A 6,532-nucleotide genomic window follows, 5' to 3' on the forward strand; every position below is an offset into this window, starting at 1 on the left:
CTCTGCATGCAGTGCAAACCTGGAGAAATGGAAAGAGAAATATAGCACCTAACATAGTTCCAGGGTCTGCAATAATGCACACGAACTAACCTGCCCAAAGTTACATCTGTATTATGAAACACACTGAAACAGTATCAATCCTAACTATGAAAAGGCAACACGACAAATATTTAACCAGGCCCTAAACACTAATACACTTCCTATTAGGAAAACAGAACAAGCCAAGCTGCTATAGATCCCCAATCAGGAATAATTGTAAAACTATACTAAAAATGTTACAAAACAGCTGATGAAAAGAATAACATCCAACAATTAAAAACTAATAAAAATTATTAAAAATTGTCCAAATATCAATAAAATATTTCAAAACAGCAGACACATCACATAATACCCAATAATTAAAATGGCAGTCGATCAAGAAAAATAAACTTAAAAAGCCACCTTTACTTACCCTCTCCAGCAACTCTCCTACTCCTTTCCCTTGCAGGCCAATAGCACTCACCAGAAGCAGCAGTGGATGCTGAAGTTCTGTCCTCATGGACCTCTTCCTTAGGGCCCACAACCAGTCACTCACACACAGTCTCTGTCTCACACAGATCAGTAACCTCCCTAACCAGTTTCTGTCTCTCACACACCAGTCACCTCCTTGACCAGTCTCTGTCTCTCACACACACACACCAGACACCTCGCTAACCAGTCTTTGTCTCACACACCAGTCAGCTCCCTGACCAGTCTTTGTCACACACGCACACCAGTCACCTCCCTGACCAGTCTGACTCTCTCTCACAGAAGCACATCACCTCTGACCAGTCTCTCTATCACATACATGCTCTCTCACTTACATACAAGTTCTCAATAACACACAAATGCTCTTGCTCCCTTTCTACTGCACACCCACAAGGCTGCCACTCATGCACCCAGGCACCCATATACTAACCAACAAAGCATAAAAGAAAGTACTATGCTAAACAGATTCACTGAGTTATTTTCAATTTTAAACTGCTCTTTGAAGTTGCTAAACATTTAATTAAAGACCCAACTTCTTCCATCACGAGAACCTACAACATCACAAAGGCCTCTAGCAATGAATATGCCACAGCATTCTTAGATAAAATCGATAAACTGAAAAAACAGTCCCCCATCTGTTACCCAACAAAACCACCCAAAGACCCTAAGGGTATAGTTAAGTGGTCAATGTTCGACAGAGTAATGAAGCTGGAAATTAGTCAAATCATTATTAAAATTAAACCTGCGACTCACCCACATGAGCCAATTCCAGCCAGTTCCCTGAAACAAATAAACCAAGTTATCACTCCAACAATCACCTCCTTAATTCATCTTTCACTATCAGAAGGAGTCATACCACAAAGTTTAAAACAATAATAAAGCTGAGCCTAAAAAATAAGACCAGTAGAACTGACAATTGGGACAACTATCGTCCAATAGCCAACTTGCCATGTCTAGCAAAAGTTCTTAAGAAAGCAGTGTTATCTCAACTTGTAAATCACATCAAAGATTAAAATATTCTCTTCTCGAAACAATTTGGATTCAGGAAACATCACTCAACTGAGACAATTCTCCTCTCATTTACAGACTTGGTTTTACGAGGGCTTAACACTTATAATCTTATTGTCTTGTACGAATTGACTTAACAGCCACCTTTGACATGGTAGACTATAACCTGTTATGCCATCAGATGAGAAGCATTGCAATCAATGACAGGGTTCTCAGTTGGTTCTCCTCAATTCTATCTAACAGGACATTCCAAGTCAAACTCGACAACCACATTTCTGACACTTTCCAGTATGAAAGTGTCCCTCAAGGCTCAGCCCTCTCAGCAACACTATTCAACATTTACATACTCCCAATGTGTAAATTACTGATGAACCTAGGTTTAACTTTCTTCTTTATGCTGATGACATACAGTTTTACATCCCACTCTCCAGATCATTCACAAATACAGCTTTGATACTCTCTACCTACATGAAAGTAATACAAGAACTATCGCAACTTAAAGTGACACTAAACTTAAAAAAGACTGAAATCATTTGGCTGAGTAGAAACACATCAATAGTTATACCATCTGCCCTAGACCTGGGTAATTATCAAATTAATCCCTCAAATCAAGTGGGATTTAGGAGTACAGTTAGACGAGAACCTCACTATGAAAATGCACATCAGTAAATTAATTAAGACAGGTTATGACTAGTAATTGTCTTGCTGCAGCATTTTATAATAGTTGTAGTGGTTTTAGGTGACTTCCTGGAAGACCAAATAGTAAGGAGTTACAGTAGTCAAGATCTGAGAAATTTAGAATTTGCAATACCGTATGGAAATCTTCAAAATTTATGACTCTCTCTCACGCACCCCTTCACACAGGCTCTGTCTCACACATACATAATCCCTTCACAAAGGCTAGCACCCTCACATACACACGATCCCTTTTTTATACACCCCAGCTCACAATCTCTCACACACATACACACTCCCCTCATAAAGGCTCCCTCTCTCTGGCACCCACACTCAAGCCCCCCCCCCCATACCCTCCTCCTCCTCTCCTCCCACTCCACTCTCTCATCCTCCCTCTCTCACATATTCACTCTCACCGGGGCCTTCATCTTCACCACAAGTGGAGCGGGTCCCAAGGCATGCGGGGCCCTTCATCTTCGGCGCAAATGGCGCACTCCATTCGTGGCATGCCGGGGTCTCCTCTGACATTTTCTGCGCAGAATTTGGCAATTCTGCACAGGGGGGGAATTCTGTGCAAATTTTGCACTCTGCAGTAGCACAGAATTCCCCCAGGACTAGTCATAGCCCACTGCTCTAACCACTAGGCTACTCCTCCACTCCTCACTTCATCTTAAAAACATGCAAGAGCCGCCACCTGCACCTTTCAATGAATTAAAGGACAACCCTTTACTCGATCCATCCTGCAAAAATTCCAAAATGAGCGGGATCTTAACCGAACAAGGAGGAACCTCACGATCTTCACACCAAGCCTCAAAACACTTGCCAAACCCGCACATAGACCAAGGAAGTGGAGACTTTCTCATTCACAGCTAGGTGGCAATCTGAGGTAAGGAGTGTGATTTTGTTTAAAACATTATTAGTGACAAGCTCAATGACATTCTTTTAAACAAAAGGTATTAATGTACAATAAAATTCAAATGTTCTCTTGTTAATAGCAATAGCATCCTCAAATTATCCACTTTCTCTTTTAAGGCAACAGAAGGCAAAGAAAGCTTGGGAAGAGAAACTTGAACTGAAAGACTACTGAACAATTGTATCAGCTTCTTATATTTAATGATGCTGTATCCGCCATGCAGTATTTTTCAGAAGAATTTCATTTCACACCCCAAAGCTTATCTGTTTGTCCTGCTCTCTTAGGAATGTTTTAATTGAGCTAGCTTTACATGTTACACTTTGTGGAACAGGGCCAAGTATTGCAGCACAATTTATCTCCTTAAGCACAAGCCTAGAAATAATACTAGAAGTGTGGAAGCTAAAATAAACAAAAATTGTCCTGGTTGTAGTCTATGAGATAAGACTGAACCAGACTGTAAACTGAAAGTATACAGCATGCCCAGTAATGTGTACAGAGCAGAACATAAGAAAGTTTCAGAAATCCACAGGACTGAAAACAAATATACAATAATGTGCGTGCAATGTCAGGCTGCCAAATTCCGGTTTTACTTTGTCCTATGTTCTAAATAAACGGCTCTGAAACTGAACATAACCTTCACTGTAAGTTTCCAGTTTCCTTACTTTGAAGCAAAGGGGGAAACCTTTCGCAAGTTTTTTGTGGTAACAGTACCGTGTCCAAAGAAGCAGACAAACGTTAGAAATAAAATGCATGAATGCAAACAAAAATTAAGAACGGCCATGTAGAAATAGCGTCAAGAAAATGGTAAACTGATGCTCTCAGAAAGATAACTAGTAATAACACTGCTAGCAGTAAGCATACGAGTGCCACCTAAACCTGATCAGTTTCAGCTCCAAAGAGACTACTGATCCACCGCGGATTATACAGCTCTGCCGCTCTTTATAATAATAAAAAAAAACACACACACATGAAGGGTAAAAGGTCACGAAGAGCAAAACCCCACATATGCTGGGAAATGAGCACACACACCTGACACCCCAGGGTGCTGCAGCCTCGGCGAAGGGGAGGCTCCCGTCGCGCTCCCAGGAGAGCCCGCGGCGGGCGCTTCCCCCGTCCCGGCCGGCGGTCACTGCCTGCGCCTTCCGGGGCCGGATTGGTCCCTGCACTTTCGCTTTCGCTGCAGTAGCCCCTCCTCCCCTCCTGAAATGTAATGTAACCCGGCAGCCCCTGCTCCGACGGAGGGGGCTTTCGTCACTCTGTTTATTTAGCAGGCGAATAAGCCCATTACCGGCTTCTTTCCCTATGGCGCTTTTCCAGTTCTTCTTCCCTTCTCCGCGCTTTCCCAACCCCAGTGCTCCTTGGTCCTTTCCCGGCTTCTCTTCCTTCTAATCTCCCCGTGGCCTTTTCCCATGTCTTCCCCCCTCCTGGGCCCCCGTCCTGTATTCCACCTTCATGGTCCCCTGATTCTTAAATCCCACAGCCCCTTCGCAGCTCTTTTCCCTTCTCTTTTCCCGCATGGCCCCTTCTTTGCTCCTTTCCCTGCCCAGGAGCAGTAGGAATGTACTGTGTTCCCAGAAACCTTGAGGGGATCCGGGTGGGCTTGGGGTTAGGAGAAGGCTTGGAGCCCTCATCGAAATTTTCATCTCGGGAAGGGGCCGCTAGAGCCTGCATTAGGGGCGGATGGCAGGAAAATATCAGCCCAGGGGATTTTTTTTCAAAACCGACCCACAGGATAGCCGACTTGCTCATGCACTTTCTCTACAGCACATGCACAAACAGCTCCCAAAAGCATGCCAAGTCGACTCTGGAGCCTGGCAGAATTAAGCCGAAATATCCCCAAAATAAATTTCACATTTTCCTAAATAACTAAGAAGTAGGGCATACTCCAGACCAGCAGTGAGCAAACAAAGCTGTAGTCCCTATTCCATCCATGCCCTCTGGTTATGTCAGTTTGTGCTTGTGTGTCCAGATTGTGCACCTAGTTGGCACCTAGTTAGGTGCATAGAAGCGCTTACTAGAGCGCTCATCTGTGCACCTCACACACATGCACTTATTTTCACACACTGTAGCTCAGTGCGCTTCTCAAGGCACAGTGTTGAGCATCTAATTTTTGGATGCCTAAATTTTGGGTGCGTAGTTTTTGTGGTGCACTTTTATTGGATGCCTTTGGGGTGTATTGACAGATTAATGGCGCCTATAACAAAAAAGCCTAAGGGACTTGCCCTTTGTGTTGTCTATCATATTCAGGCATCCCAGCCTGGCGTTTCCTCTAACTTGTGTTAGTGCTGTTTGGAGGCTCAGGGAAAATTGCCTCTGTCTGATTTTACTAAGCCCAGTTCTTTCCAGCCTGGTGCGGGAATGGAAATAGAGCTCTCAGAGGTTTTGGGGGCTCCCCTAACTAGTTCATCAGCAGGGGCAAGTAGTTCAGTGGGCGCAGGTCCGATGCCCCCTGATTTTGGCATGGATCCCTCTGCTTTTTCTTGGGTAGAATTTTTTCAAGGACTGCAGTCTTTTCATGTGCAGTCCTAGGCCCTGGCTACCTTAAGTCAGGATCGCAAGCTGCGGATTCCCGCATGTCAAGTGCTGTGGGTAAGCGTTGGAGTATGCCTAGATATGCTGTGGGTCTCCCCGATAGGGACTCAGATGGCATGGATGATGAAGCCGATCCTTACTCCCTAGAAGATGGGGAAATTCCTCCGGGTTTGGAGCCGTATGGAACTATGTTGTTTTTCTCTGGTCAGTTAAATTTATAAATAAGTTGCCCAGTTTATTATACTGTATGTTCTTGGTTCCATGTATCGCCTTTACAGGCATTTTGTTCCATGTAAACCGGTTTGATTTGTATCTAATGCAAGAAGATCGGTATATAAAAACTAAAAATAAATAAATAAATAAATGTTGTGTTTCTTTCATAGAGATAAGTTGCCAGCTCTGATTTCCCAGTCATTGAAGATGCTGGGAGTACCAGGGGCTGACTCCATGTCTGAGCCAAAGAAAGATCTTAGTTTGATTTCTTTTCGTAAAGCCTCTTGTTTTTTCCCTATTATGGAGGCCATTCAAAAATTGATTGATCTTGAACGGGGCGCCCCGGAAACTAATTTTAAAGGGGGATGAGCCAAGGACTGTAACCCTGAATCCAGCTGCAAGAGAGCAATTGCGCTTTCCGAAGGTGGATGCACTTGTGTTTGCCATCATCAAATGGACAACTATCCCCATAGAAGGGGGAGCGGCCTTGAAGGATGCACAGGATAGGAGGATTGAGGCTATCCTTAAGCAGGCTTTTGAAGCGGTGGCAATGAATTTGCAAATCCTTCTTGATGTTCCTTTGTGGCTCGCTTTTGTTTACTTCTCTCAGGAGGTCGATGAATCTTGTGTGCATTTTAGGGCAGTGATGGAACCAGGAGCTGCCTTTTTGGCAGATGCAGGCTG

The 6,532-nt window shown here is 43.9% G+C and overlaps 1 protein-coding gene across 2 annotated transcripts in view; it reads right to left on the reverse strand.

The window, feature by feature from the left end:
* The window catches only part of OTULIN (OTU deubiquitinase with linear linkage specificity), a 244,170-nt gene extending 239,888 nt beyond the window's left edge, over nt 1-4,282 (reverse strand). The window contains exon 1 of one of the 2 annotated variants that reach the window (XM_029590091.1): nt 4,133-4,282. The gene's annotated coding sequence lies outside the window, so the exon portion shown is untranslated. The remainder of the gene's footprint in view (nt 1-4,132) is intronic. The other variant, XM_029590092.1, reaches the window with a different exon arrangement.
* Between the last annotated feature and the right edge of the window lie 2,250 nt (nt 4,283-6,532).

The sequence above is a fragment of the Rhinatrema bivittatum genome, chromosome 2, assembly GCF_901001135.1.
Source record: "Rhinatrema bivittatum chromosome 2, aRhiBiv1.1, whole genome shotgun sequence".
Taxonomy (NCBI): domain Eukaryota; kingdom Metazoa; phylum Chordata; class Amphibia; order Gymnophiona; family Rhinatrematidae; genus Rhinatrema; species Rhinatrema bivittatum.